The following is a 15,277-nucleotide window of genomic DNA, read 5'->3' as shown; positions in this document are numbered from 1 at the left end:
AAAGTATTCTTATATGAAATTAGGAAAATAAAATATTTAAATATATATTTATTTATATATACTATGCCGCAACCTAACACTCTTCAGATTTCTTGTTTCATTTTCCATGAGTTTCCAGAAGAAATAATAGCTCAATGATTATTTGGGCCAGTTTCTTAAATGATCCAAATCTTTGGTTCAACTTTCAGATTAATTATCCTTTAGATCCACTCCAATTATCCTTCACCTCTCTTTAATAGGAGAAGAGGGAACTCTTAGAAAAGTTCCAGGAGCCTCCTCTATAGAGGAAGAGAGAAAGAGGGAGAAAAGAAAGGAATATGCCTTGCCTTACATAGGCGAATTCCTGAATAGGATGCAGAATCCCCAGAGCATAAGAAAAGGAAAGAAACAGGGAGGATTCTCAGCAGACTTTGTGCCTTCCCTGAACCAGCACCAGAGATATAAAGGCCCCAGCTTTTCAGATGCTAGCCAATTGGAAACCAGACAGAGCCATGTTTCCGAGGAAGCCCAGCTTGGCTTTGCCCAAGTCCTGGAGAACTTGCAAAGAGAGATTTCTATTTTCTAACCACCCAGCAGGATATATGCCTAGCACTCTCCTTGGTGAAAAGGGGACAACTAATCATTCTTTCATTTAAAAATATGTGTTTCCACCAGGGGATATTTTTTATTTGCTTGAAGCTCCTATTTTTATGGATAGAATTGTTGCCAAAGCCAGAAGATACAATATTGGTGGCATCTTGCCAACATTCAACTGTTATTTAGCATCTGCTATGTCAGGGTTGTTGGATAGGATACAGGAGGTGGCAGAAGATAGAGGATGATAACTCTAGACCTGGAAGGGTCCTCAGGAGTTATCTAGTACAAGCTCTTTGTTTTATAGATGAAAAAAGGTAAGCCTAGAAATGAAGTATGCAGTCATATAAGTAATAAACATCAGAGGAAAGATCTGGACCCAAGTCTGGTGTTCTTTCCTCTAGAAATATCCCTCAACTTTGAATTTGCCCTTCAATTGTGTTGGAGTAATAGCACTCATATACGTCAAAAGCTTAGCAAACAGTATGAAACTGATTTGTAAAATCCCTTCTAGTTGTTAATCAGTGATCTTATAATTGCATTAAATTCTGTGATTCTGGCTAGAATTGTTGTATATTATTAGCATATCCTATATTCAAGGGAATGGACTTAGATGCTCTCTGATCTTCCCTGTTCTACTCCCTCCAGGCTCCAATGATTCTATGAATCCTGCCTTAGGCATTCACTGCTTATATGATTATTTCCCATAATCAATCAATCAATGGAGAAGCAAGTGGCAGACATTGAGAATAAAAAGACAAAATCAATTGATGTTTACATTTTAATCTCTAAGCTTCCCTGAACTTGTTTCTTTATTTATAAAATGGAGACAATAATAATAATAATAGCCTTCCTACCTCAAAAAGTTGTTGGGTTTTTTTACATACCGCAAGGGATAAAGATAAAGGTGAGGACTGGATCAGTGATTTCATTGGCATAGGGACCTCCCAGATGAGCCAACTCCCTCTTATCACCACAGTTTGGCAGTTTATAATATTAGATCACGGAAGGTGAAGAAACTTGCCCAGGGTGACCCAGTGTCAGAGATGGGTTAAGCAACACAGATCTTACTGGTTTCAAGGCCAGTTCTATCACTTCTCACTTTAGAGACAGAGGTATTCCTTTCTTTTGCTACTCATTACTACCACAAAGAGGCACTATGCCACAGTTTTACATTTTGCCTATGTTGACAGGCAAAGAAAAATCAGAGTTGAGGGGAAGGGAGGGGAAAGAAGGTTTTTTTTTTTTTCAATTTTAAAAGGAAGATTTTCCCCAGGGTCTACACCTATCCTTCTATTGGCACACAGAAACATGGTTTGGGGGGAAAAAATGGTTTCTGAATCTCACTTTTGAAAAGAGTAGGCACAGTGTGATAGTCAGAAATTCCCTGCTGATTCCAACAACCCTCAGTTTTCCTCTCTTAAATCTTACAAAGATTCAAAGATTCAAACCTTGCAAAGACTCCCCTCAGACTAAGCTCCCAAAAGGTCAGTAGAGGAATTTATTACTCTTGTATCATTGTGGCTCTGGAGTGTTTCAGCAACTTAATCTTCATCAGCAAAGAGAACAGCTCACTGTTTATCAAAGTGGATAAATAAAATTATTTCTCACTTTTTTTGCATAGATTAGAATATAAAAGGTCAATATGAAGCTGAAATTCTAATTTTGTGTGTGGCTCTGGTGTTTCCCTTTGGACGAGGAAGATGGGGGCGGGGGGGGGAAGCATATACTGTAAGCTAGAAGCAGTGAAAATCATAAGGCAAGTACTAACTAGTTATGTAATATTGGTTAAGTCATTTAACAGCTATTGTCTTCAACTTCTCAGCTTTAAAATGAGAAGGTTGTTGCAGGAATTAGGTTTAGACCAGTACTTTGTACCATATTCCACAATAAATTCAAAATGTATTTTTTTATTCAATCATGTTTGACTCTCCATGACCCTATTTAATGGAGTTTTCTTGGCAAAGATACTGGAATGGTTTGCCATTTCTTTCTCCAATGCATTAAAGCAAACAGAGGTTAAGTAATTTCCCTAGTCTTTACTACTTTTCTGACTTGGAATTGATAATATTAATCCTAAGGCAGAAGGTAATACATACACAAGGGATAGAGGCAATCACAAAAGACTGAAAAGCTTTGGCATGAACAAAATCAAAGTAAATAAGATAAGAGGGGAATCTACAGATTGGTGGAAAAATCTTTTTATTAAATATCTATAACAAAGGCCTTATGTCCAAGATAAATAAGCAGCTGAGTCAATTATACAAGACCAAGACTCATATTTCAATGGCTGGTTTTAGGCTTTTATTGCCCCTGACCAGTCCCTTGCCTCTCTCTGTCACATCTCCATCTTGTAATGGAGCATGTGCTGGCTCAGTGTTCTCAGCTAATGAGTGTCTACTCTCAAAGATTTCTCTTTTCATTTGAGCAATTTCTTTGTTCATTTGGACCTCCTCAGCAGTCTTTTGTCTGTTTACATCCTCAAATACTGTGTATTGATTATTATTGATGCCTAACCATAGTAAAGTAGCCTCACTCTCTGTTTTATATTTATCCCCATTTAGCTCAGTGCTCTCTCTTCTTTTTTCACTTATTTTTGAACTTGGTAAATTAATGTCCTGGCTTCATTGGTGCCTGGGTCTATCCCCCAACTTCAAAAAACTTTGCATTTCCTCCAGTGAGAGGGTTTGAGAATTCCTTTTACATTCATGATTACAGCATTTATTATGTTCCTTGCTTTCCTGTTTGTCTTGTGATTTGTCTCCCCATTTACTGTTGCCATAGGTTCTCCTTGTGTTATCTCTATGTTCCTTGGGATTCATGGAGTCTATTTGCTTCTTGAACCTACAGTCCCTGCCTGATCAGATGCCCTGATTTTTGGCACAGATAATACCAGGGGGTTTTATTGTAGCTTTTCTTGGGATTGGAGTATGGCTCTGTTTGTCTGTAAGTGGATTGATTTTTAGCAGTCTGCAAGGCTAAGTTTTTAATCTCTTCCCTCTCTTTTTTCCTTTTTCATTTCCTTTAATTGCTTTTTTAGATCAGATATTATTCTATCTTTTTCTTAATCTGAATTTGCTTGGGCCTTGTTTTCCTTATTCTTTGAGTCATGAATGTATGTGGCATGTTGCCTTAGTTCTTCCAAAGAGAGAGTCTCCCACTGAGGACAGCTCTGTCTGAAATAGATTTGGATGGGTATGGTGGTCCCCTTTATGAACTGTCTCTTTATCTGTGGTGGGGAATCTGCAGCCTACAGTACCCCAAAAAATTCTCAGATCCCTCAATAAGCCTGTTCATAAAAATATTGGGGCATTTGTCCTTGGCCTGCCTCAGTTTCTCATATTTATTCCATGCATTAGGTCTTTTGGCATGAATTTTGAGAGCTTCAAGAAGATCTTCTCTACAAAGAAGTAGATGTCTCATGTTGGCATGGGATGAGACCTCAAAATCTTGGTGATCTAGTGGCCATAATGTAAGATTTTCATTAGTTCTAGTCTCTTCTAGGAATCTTGCTTTCTCCGAGGGGGTGTAAAATTCATCCAAAAGAAATTCAACGTCACTAAAACTGGGGTTGAACAAATCAAAAATCCTTTTCAGTTCCTTAACAGACTTGTATGGAGACAAGAAGTATTTGGGGAATCTCCTCATAAGAACTTCCAGGTCCAAAAGCCTTATATGTTTTCATATGAACTATCTCCCTCTCTAGTTTAAAATGAGTCTGGCCTATAATGGGGTACAAAGATACAGTACTTGGTCGGACTGCCTCTGCCTCAGGTTGTTTTTCATTTGCCTGTTTGTCCTTAGTTTGGGTAGGGTCTGATGTAGCCATGGGGTTTTGTGGATTTGTAGCAGTTGGGTTATGTGTCTTCTCTATTACCTCCAGCTGCATTATTGTGTGGGAGTCTAGGGTTTGGCCCTCTCTTATCTTCCTGTTTATTTCTATCAGCTGCTTGATCTGCTCTTTCATCACTTGCAGCAGTTCATCATTGTCCCCCAGAGTAAGTCAAAAGCCTTTTTAAGATAGTCCCTATATTAATGTTATAACCATTGCTATCACTGTGGGCAGGTATGATATAAATTCTGCCAAGGTCAGAGCAAGATATTTATAAGAATCATATATGATTAGCATTTTTTAGGCAATATTCAGGTATAATGCGGAACCAAAGATGACATATACCCTGCGTTGCTGACCAGAGCAGTAGGGATAAGCTACTATTTATAAAGGTAACCCTTGTTACAGCCATTGTTCCTAACACTCTTAGGTTTCGATTCCCTTTTGAACTCACCAAAAACTGTTTTGAGGAAATTGGAGGCAGGTTGGTAATAAGAAGGCTGCTAAGCCCCACTTGGGCCTGACAGGTTCTGTTGACTGAGTCTGCCAAGTAGGCATTGGAATCACAGTTACTGGATGAATCTGGGCTAGTGAGTGAAGTGTTTGCAGGTGGTTACCCCATGTGTCAGTGACCCCAGGCCTATGAAGATCAGCTTAGCCAAGCCTCTGCCTCTATAACAGCGCCTAAATCAGGAACCTAATGGGAGTCATATAAGTGTTCAACAACTCCACTAGCCCTGACTTGAGGTTGGATTTGACGGTAAAGGGTTGGTGTGGGCTGGTATAGAAATGCTTGCTGGATAAATTCTATTCTGACTGCTGTTTATAAATCCCTTCCCTAATCAGCTATAGATGATTGCTAATTAGGAAAGGAACACCCATCTTCTTTGATTGAACTGCAACAGGACTTATTTACTATCTATAAGGGCTAGGAACAAGGAAATAGGATAAAGGGGTTTGGGAATTTTAAGCTAAGTCTAAATAAAGTAAGGTGATCTAAACCAAATGGATGATAGATTTGATAATAGGCTGGAGCTTTCTTCTCCCTCTCTCAATCCCTGGCTTAGCCCCACTGTGGCACAAGCCAAAGGATAGGGAAGGTTAGTGATATTCTTCTTGTTGGTTGTGGTGTTGTCTCTCTCAGCTCTATAGTAGCAGGAAATAGATTTCCCGTGGCATTCAGATATAGATGTTGGATTGCCGGTCTAGGACCTACCCTCCCTCCAAACCACTCTCCTCCCAGGAATTCTCAAAAATGAGACCCAGTGTGCTGTTATCCCTGGGTATTTATAGGGTGGTTCCAACTGTCTTCTGGCCCTGGCTCATGCCACTCAGGGCACATTCCAAGGCCTTCAACCGATGTTCCTGTCACTCTATCTTGTCCCAGAATTTCCTTATTACAGTCAATTATACAAGACCAAGACTCATATTTCAATGCATAAGTGGACAAAGATTATGAAAACCAAAGTTTTAGGAAAATTGCAAACTATAAATATCCAAGTGAAAGATTTTTCTAAATCATTAATGGTAAAAGAAATGCTCAACAATGCTGAGGTTTCAAAAGGTGACAAAAGAAGGGAAGAGAATAAACATTTTTATAGCACCTACTGTATGCCAAGTAGTACACTAAACACTTTGTAAACATTTTATTTTATACTATAATTCAATGAGGTAGACATTATAATTTTTTTTCCATTTTTGAGAGGATAAAGCTGAGTCAAACAGCAGTTAAATGACTTGCCCAATGTTACACAGCTAGTAAATATCTGAGGTCAGATTTGAACTCAGGTATTACTACTCTTTCCAGTACACCTAGCTACCACAACAAAAGACTAGAACAACAAATGATGGATTATGGATAGACTGGTGCACCAATAACCTGTTCACAGAATTGTGTATCAGTCCATCCAATACAGAAAGAAGTTTGGAGTTTCGTTAAGAAAGTAACCATTTCCATAATCTTTAACCCAGTGGTCCCAATGTTAAACATTTCCCTAAGGAGGCAAAAGACATAAAGAACACACACACACACACACACACACACACACACACACACACATATATATATACATATATATGACTTATTCCACAATATGATGAATATGGAAATTTGTTTTGCATGGTAACACTTGTATAACCTATATTGTTTACCATCTCAGAGAAGGGGTAGAGGAAGGAAAGAGAGAAATCTTGGAACTCAAAATATTAGAAAACAAAAGTTTAAAATTATTTTTACATATAATTGGGAAAAATAAAATATTATTGAATTTAAAAAGAACAATCATAATTACGACAATATATTTATAGTAAATCCTTATATAGTAGCAAAGAACTAAGAATAAAATCTATGCCCACAAATTGGGGAATGACTAAAAAAAAGAGATTATAATCGAATATTACTGAGTCATAAGTAATGATGAATATGAAGAATATATAGAAGCATGAAAAGACATATAAACTGGAAACCAATATAGAAGACTACAACAATGCAATCAGAAAGAACAAGAAAAAAAAGGAATGTTGTGATCATTATAATGATCAACCTTGACCCCTAAAAGAGAAAAAAAGAATATGTACCACTCTCTCTTCTTTGTATACATGGGTGGTGATGGGTTAAGAACTTTGGTATATTTTTGCTGAATTGACTATAACAAATTCTTAAAACTGGAAATCATCACAATATGTCCTGTAGGAAGATGGCAACAGTTTAGTAATTAATGGAATCAGTAGAGTATACAACAACTTTTTCTTCCCTCACCATTCTAATTCTAACTCAGACTCTCCAATTTTTGTGGCCTTCCCAAAGAAAAAAACCAACCTTACAACAAAACATGTTAATGGGGCATTTGTCTTGGCAAACACTTAGGAGAGTGGCATGGTTCACTCCCTCAAGAACTATATTGTATTTTTAAAATTATGAAATTATTTTATAGTAAGTAAACACATTTATACAGGATGCCTAAAAAACCTGAAGGGGACTGTAGCATATACATAAAAAGGATAGAATTTAAAACCAAAAATTTAAGTAAAGGATATTGTTTCAATGAAGCTCCACTTAGGGATTTTTAATCCTTTGCTTTTCCTTCCAATTATTTGCATAAGAAACCAAAAAGAACCTTGATGGAAGGTGGAAAAGGGGCTCAGATCCAGATAACTCTAGGCTATTTGTTAAAATGAATGGGAAGGGGTGAAAGAGTAAAGCCACAGGTAAGATGTTAAATAGGAGTTAAGGACTTTCTAATCCTAAATCACAAATAGACTTAGGACAAAAATTGTCCTTGGTAAGCAGAAAGAAGGATGTTGCAAATCTGACAATGCCTACAGGTGCTATTTAGTTGTCTGGTTATTCTGTATTTCAAAAAACTCTAGAGACAATATTATATTTGTTTGGATACCTTTTGAAATTATGGAAATCAGAGAACTTGAAGAAAAAATAAGGTTCCCAAATAAAAGCAAAAATATCCACTGTAGAGAAATTCTGAGGATTTTGAAGAATCTTCTTAATAGTAAATAATGGGCCAACAGTAATTTTAGCATTATCATATACTTCTGCCATTTTGTTTTGAAAAACAAACCTTATAAAACCAAATGAGAAGATGGCAGATATAGTAAAATCCTTGAATGTGATTTTTGGAAAAAGACTGATATTGCTTATCTAATTGTTATATTATAGTATGGTAGCAAAAAAAGATGATTATTAAAAGGAGTCATTTCATCTTTTTTTCTTTTAATTCTAGTGTCAGTTAAAGCTTCCTGTGCCATCTAAAATAGGTCTACTACAGAGTGTGTTTCCAAAAGATATCTATCTACTCTCCTATATTTTGAGTCATTGGATTATAGAACATTTGAAAACCACCTAAAGGCAGAGCAATTTGAGCAAACTGAATGAGACATTTTCCAAACAACCTAAAAACATTGAAAAATCTATTCAAAGAAATTTTCTTCTTTTGAGATAACTCATATAACATCATGCAAAATATCACATAATTTGAGAGATGGAAGTGATCAAAAAGATATTCTTGAACTCAAAGCCGAGATAAATATGAATATTTCTTATGTAGCCTTTGACTTGATCATCAATTCTTTAGAAGCTAAGACCTTTCCTTCTCAGACTACTTTGATTTATTCTCCATATATCCTTTATGATTTAGTGATTTTCATGTTAACTTCCCCACTGGAATCTAAACTCTGACATTAGATACTAGTTTTTTCTTTCGATGCATCCCCAGCACTGTGGTTGGTTGACTGGTTTATTGTTTGGTTGTTGTCTTTCATACTCAAAGAGGACCAAAAGGATAACACGATGTCCTTTGACTCATGCATAAATTGGATTGGAGAGGTGTGAAAAGTTGTCAATATCTGACTTGTTATGAGTGCTTAACAGATTTTTGACAACTGACAGACCGAACCCAGATCTCATTCCAAGCCATGACTAGTCAGCATACCACCATACTTCTCAAGCCCAGTTCCTCTACGTTGCATTAATTAGGCAGTCAGAAAAAAAAAATTAAAATAATTAGGCAGTCAGATCACATCCCTATAGCTACACGGTGTATGAAATTTCCTCTGCATTACATTTTGAGAATTCACTTAATAATAGAGGATTATGTGATCTATTTTTGAAAAGCTATCCATGGAAGCGTATATGTATTTAAAGCAACATAGCAATCATTCATGCTTTTTTTTTGTAATGTAGCAGTAATAAAATCATGATAACTTTATAATAAAGTACATTAATATTTATTTATGAAAATGTTATTTAAATAAATTAATCAAATAAAGTCTTTGGGGATAGAATTAAGTTGATCTTCTAAAGAAATGATAATAGAACTGAAGCATTTTAATTAATTTACTAGAACACAATACTATTTAACATGACATTTCTCTGATGGAAAGTGGTACTTGTTATTATTTTTTGTCTATGAGCTATATTATAGCTTGGTCCTCATGCAAAGCCAGCTGTTAGTCCATAGAAAGAAAATGACATAGTAACAGGCTCGTGCCCAGAGCAGCAAACAAGTTATCTGCATGAATCATCTTAATGAATACTGGGATTTGTACATGATACTCTTGTGTGTCTCTCTTGGAAGCTACGCTTACATAATCAGAATAGCACTTAGATGAATACAACCCAATGAACCTGTAGGTCTGTTGGAAGAAGAAATAGATGAAGCCAATAACCTTATTTTTTTATGTCACTTAGTGCACACTTCTGATTCAGTACTTGGAAATCTGTCAATCACCAGCCTGTGACCAATATTCTCTGTGAGTTTTCAAAGGCAAGAATTTATCTTTCCTTTACATAATGAGAATCTGATCCTGCTTGGCTGCAAAAGGCTGGATTGTGGCATCCTTAAATTTCATAAGGTGGGTCAGCTAGATGATTCAGTGGATTGAGAGCCAAGCCTAGGGATGGGAAATCCTGGGTTCAAATATGGCTTCAAGACACTTCTTAGTGATGTGACCCTGGGCAAATCACTTAACACCCATTGCCTAACCCTTATAACTCTTCTGCTTTAGATCCAATGCACAGTATTGATTCTAAGATGGAAGATAAGAGTTTTTTTTAATCCCATTAGATAAGAATTCGGCTAAGAAATAAGCATAAAAATTATATTGGTGACTAGGTAGTTACAGGTTCAAAGCTGAAAGGAAATTTAGAGGCCATCTAGTCTAACCATCTCATTTTAAAGATGAGAAAATAGAGATCTATACTCAAGTGACTTACATACAGAGAGGATGTAACAGAATTGAGATTTGAACCAAGGTCTTCTGACTTCATTTCTTTCAATTTTTACCTCTGTTCCACAGTTGACTAACTAGTTATCCTCCAAAGTTCTGTTTAGTTTCTTTTCTTTGCCCTCTACTCTGTCTCACATGGAAAATTCATCAGCTCCCATATATTTTATTGTCTTCTCTTTGCAGATGATTTCAAGACCATAATTAATCTGTCTCTTAAGCTCTGATTTCATATCACCAATTACCTTAGACATCTTAAACTGACTGTCCTGTAGTCATCTTAACCCTAGGATATTCAATACAGAACTCATTTTCTTCTCTTCTCCCCCAACTTTCTCTTCCTTCCAATTTCCCTAATACTGTTAAGAGCACCAATTCCTTCCAGTCACCTAAGCTCACAACTAGTGCCATCTTCATTTCCTTTCTCACACTCTTTTCACATATTCAATTCATTGATAGATCTTGTCAATTTTTTACCTTCAAACTATCTCTAGTTCAGTTCACTTTATCTCCACTCACATGGTCATCCTTTTGGTACAGGCTCTCATCGCCTCACACATGGACTACTAAATTGTCTAGTTTGATCTCCCTTTTTGAAGTCATTTCTTCTCTTTCATTCTTCCTGAGTAGATACTCAGTTGCCAAAATGATTTTCCTAAAGCACATGTCTTTCTTCCTACTCTTTAAACTCTAGTGGCTTCCTAAAATGTCCAAACTAAATATAAAATCTTCTGTTTGGCATTCAAAGCCCTTCATAATTTGCTTCCTTTTTTCCTTTCTTCCTTCTTCCTTCCTTCCTTTCTCTTTTTTCTTTTTCTTTCTTTCTTTTCTCTTTGTTTCTCTCTTTCTCTTTTTTCTCTTTCTTTTCTCTCTCTCTTTTCCCTTTGTTTCTTTTTCTTTCTTTCTCTCTCCTTATTTTTATTTTAATACCTATTTTACAATACAGCAACATTAACTTTATTGATGTATTATTTTTCTTGTGTTATACACAATATTTAATCTCCCAATTTTGTGCATGAGGAACTAGATATGTCCTATAAGTAAAGCACCTCCAACCTCTTAGTTTTCTTATCTTTTAAAGACTCAATTCAAGCGTAGCTAGTGGCTCAATGGATTGAAAGCCTAGCCTAGAGATAGAAAGTACTGGGTCCAAATCTGGCCTCACACACTTCTTAGCTGTATAAACCTGGGCAAGTCACTTAACCTCCATTGCCTAACCCTTACAGCTCTTCTGCCTTGGAACCAATACACAGTATTAATTCAAAGAAAAAAGGTAAGGTTTTTTTTTAAAAGACAACTCAAATCTCACCTTCTTATAATAAGCTTCTCTTTCTCCCTACCCCACACTAGTGACTTCCAAAAATTACTTAACTTTACACCATTTGTATACTGTGTGTAAAGTTATTTGAATGGTTTCTCCCCAATTTGCATAGGAACTCTTTGAGAGATTGTTATTGCCTTATTTTGTATCCCCAATTCCTATCACATAGTAGGTGCTTAATAGATACTTTTTTATTGGGTGTTGACTAAATTTTGGCTTATAATATTGGATCTGTTGTTTATTCCATGATTTGAACCCATGCCTCAAATTGGGTAGGAGCTGTTTCCTCAAGATAGTTTCATATTTTCAGAATGTGGCCAACTGTTTGAAATTGTCAGCAAAATGATGGTTTTTTTTCATGGTCATAACTGAACACAAGATAAAATTATGAAGTCATCAGATGAACAATAAATACCACTGCAGACCTACTCATCTGTTTAAAATCTTGTTGTTCTGTTCATCTAATAGCGACTCAGTGAAATTAGTGCTTTGATTTACATTTTCTTTAACAAAGACAGGACAACATTCCCCCCAAAAGCTCAGCTTTTAGTTCCTCAGTCCAAATATGATATAGTTCTATAATTGAAGTGATGGTCATTTTCTGTATGATCAGGTGGTTCTTTTAATTGCTTTCCCCCCTATATCATCTCATTTAATAGTTCATAGAGTACTAAAACAAACAAAACCTATAATTTTCTCTGAAGAAAATCTTTAATAGTTCAAAAACTAACCTAATTCTATCATCATCTTGTGTTACTGCATAATCTGAGATGTAGGTTCAAATCATGAAACAGGTTAAAATTCAAAATTATAACCTAAAGTTAAGTTAGTCAACAGTCAATTAGTCAGTCAACAATTATTTATTGAAGACCCACTATGTGTCAGGCACTGACTTAAGAACTAAGAATACAAAAATATGCACCCTTCTAAGGGCAACTAGGTGGGTACTTTCTAGCTGTGTGACCCTGGGAAAGTTACTTACTGCACACACACACACACACACACCCTTGCCTAGTTCTTACTGCTCTTCTACCTTAGAACCAACACTTAGTACTGATTCTAAGACAGAAGGTAAAGGTTTAAGAAAACTGAACCCTTCTCTCAAAGAGCTCATATTCTTATGGGAGAAACAACATATAAATCACTTAATATATGCTCTATATGTGTATATATAGTATATGTTTCATAGATAGCCACATTATATACGTATATATTTTTTATTCTTATATTTCTAACATCCTTTTTCCCCCTCTAAATCAATAATCCTATAATCTCTATAAGCGTCTCCTAGAATGAGATATTCAAAAGAAAAATGGAAGAAATCCCAAACATGGCAGATATCCCAGAAATCACTGACCTCTGCCTGAACAGGAATCCTCTCAATAACCCATTGATCATATAACCCAATCTCAATAACCCAGTGGTCATACAGCTTGCACATACATTAAACTTAGAACAATACACAGAAGACTAACATGGCTCCTGGGCCAGGATGACATGCAAATTTGTAAACCATTCCATATTTTTAAAAATCCAGCAATGAAGTAGACACTACCTCTCAAGACAACTGGTCCACCTTGGGATAGACATAATGATTATGAAATTTTTCCTTACGCTGAGCCTTATTCTCTTTGTCACTTCTCTCCATTGCTTCTAATTTTTTGGTAAAGTAGCATATGTAATCTTTGTGCATGTGACAGACAATCCTTTAAATATATGGATGGGAAAAGTAAAATGAGATGGTCTCACCTAAGATCCCCCTTCTCCAGGTTAACATTTCCAGTCCCTTCAACTAGTCCTTTCTCTTTGTTTCTCTTTGTCTTTCTGTCTCTGTCTCTCTGTCACTCTCTATCTTGGCTAGACATATTATCAATCATTCAATATTTATTAAGCACATACTATGTTCTGGGGACTATGCTAAGGGACAGGGATAAAAAAAGCATTACGAGACAGCCCTTGCCCTCAAGAATTTCACCTTGTAATGATAATTAGACAAAAGTTAAAATTACTTTTCCCAACACATTGGTTGGTTGTTTTTTCCAGTACCTTTTAATCTAACTACCCACCTATTTGGGAAAATAGAAAGGGACTTTAGAATGAGAAATGCAGTTGGGGGTGGGAAGGGGCTGTCTATAGAGTGGGTGCTGATTAGGTAAAGCCTTACTATCAGAAATGAAATAGGAAGGCATAAAAAGTTTCCATCATAAATAGAGGAAGATTTCTGAGAGAGGAGTAAGCTTCTGTGACAAGGAAGTCTGGTTCAAAAAATAGACAAGCTTAAAAGTAATGAGCCAACTAACCCTGTAAAAAAAATTCTTTTAAACTACGCTTGAATCTTTGTTTAAAAAAAATGGGAAATTTTCACCTCCAACCAGGAAACAGACTTTTGTGGGGTCAATGGCTCAAATTTCATCTTAAAGAGAAGAGCAAAATTCACTCTTCTCATGAAGACTGCAAAAGAAACCAGAAGCTGAAAACAGAGAGAAGCTCCATAATAGTATATCATAATAGCATATCAGAGCCTATCAACAGCCAAGAATGGCTCAGCGGACTCTGTATTATCTAGAAGACACTGGACATCTAATGGAGACCAAGTATCTGGTGGTGCATACATGTCCAGGAAAGACCATTCGCCCAGAAAAGAGAGTTGTATTCAGGCTCCGTGTGAGCAGTAAAACCACATCATTGGTACCAAAGGCTCTGAGGCATGTTGCCCATTTATGCATTTGCCCGAGTCACACCTTGTTTTTCCTACACGAATACCCCTCTACCCATACCTTCTGTGTGTTCATTCTGCCCAATAATGGTGTGGGCATAAATGGGTGATAAGTTTATAGGGGAATTACTTTATTCCTAACTTTATTATGCTTTTTTTAATTTCATTCCTTTATTTTGATCTTTTTGTGCCTTTGTTGTTGTATTTCAGTCATGCCCAACTCTTTGTGGCCCCATTTTAGGGATTTCTTGGCAAAGATACTGAAGTGATTGGCCATTCCCTTCTGCAGCTCGTTTTACAAATGGGGAACTGAGGCAAACAGGGGTAAGTGACTTGCCCAGGGTCACACAAGTGTCTGAGACCAGATTTTAACAGATTTTAATCAATCTTCCTGACTCCCGGGCTGGTATTCTATTTACTGAGCCACCTAGTTGTCCTCTGTTGTATCTGCTAGTTAATTAATAAAGACAAACACATCAATGAGGATTCATGAGCTCTATGGTCTTGAGTAGATGTGGACTCCTAAAAGACTTTGAACCCAAAGTAATGCAGCCTTGTCTGAAGGACCTTATCAAAGTCTGGGGTTCCCAGGTATAACAAAGGATAAATGGTTTGCTTTAGTGTGTCTGAGCCAATACTGATGAATAGGATAGGCAGATGACCAAGTTCCTAAAAGCTTTTATGAAATTCTTATTCTACTGATTTCCAAGTACATTTTAGAAGGTTCCAGTCAAACTGACCCATCATACTAGATTTTCTTCTTCTAGTTCTCCTCAACTAAGATTGTTGTGGGGTTCAGTGATAAATTCATTCTTTAAAATTTGTGAAAATAACCAATAAATCCCATAAGAAACATGACCTTCCCCCCAAAAAAGGAGTCACTATTATAGTGGAAAGATGACTTAGATTTGTAGCCAGAAAATCTGAGTTCAAATTTCTGACTCTACCAGTTACTAAATTTTTCCCCAGAGCAAGTGTTGGTTTTTTTTCACCTTTTCTAAGGCTCAATTCAATACCATGTAAAATGAGGGGGTTGGGCCGCATGAGTTCTGAGGTCTCTTCTAGTATTAAATTATATGATCCTATCATTTACAAT

The 15,277-nt window shown here is 36.4% G+C and overlaps 1 non-coding gene across 1 annotated transcript; it reads left to right on the top strand.

Moving 5' to 3' along the window:
* Window positions 1–12,885: 12,885 nt before the first annotated feature.
* LOC123243392 lies at window positions 12,886–12,992 on the top strand. Its single transcript, XR_006505930.1, has one exon. It is a non-coding gene; the product is annotated as a U6 spliceosomal RNA (small nuclear RNA).
* The last annotated feature ends 2,285 nt before the right edge of the window (window positions 12,993–15,277 follow it).

This window comes from Gracilinanus agilis, chromosome 3 (genome assembly GCF_016433145.1).
Source record: "Gracilinanus agilis isolate LMUSP501 chromosome 3, AgileGrace, whole genome shotgun sequence".
Lineage (NCBI taxonomy): Eukaryota > Metazoa > Chordata > Mammalia > Didelphimorphia > Didelphidae > Gracilinanus > Gracilinanus agilis.
The sequence above is the reverse complement of the archived record's forward strand: the minus strand, read 5'-3'. Positions and strand labels throughout refer to the sequence as shown.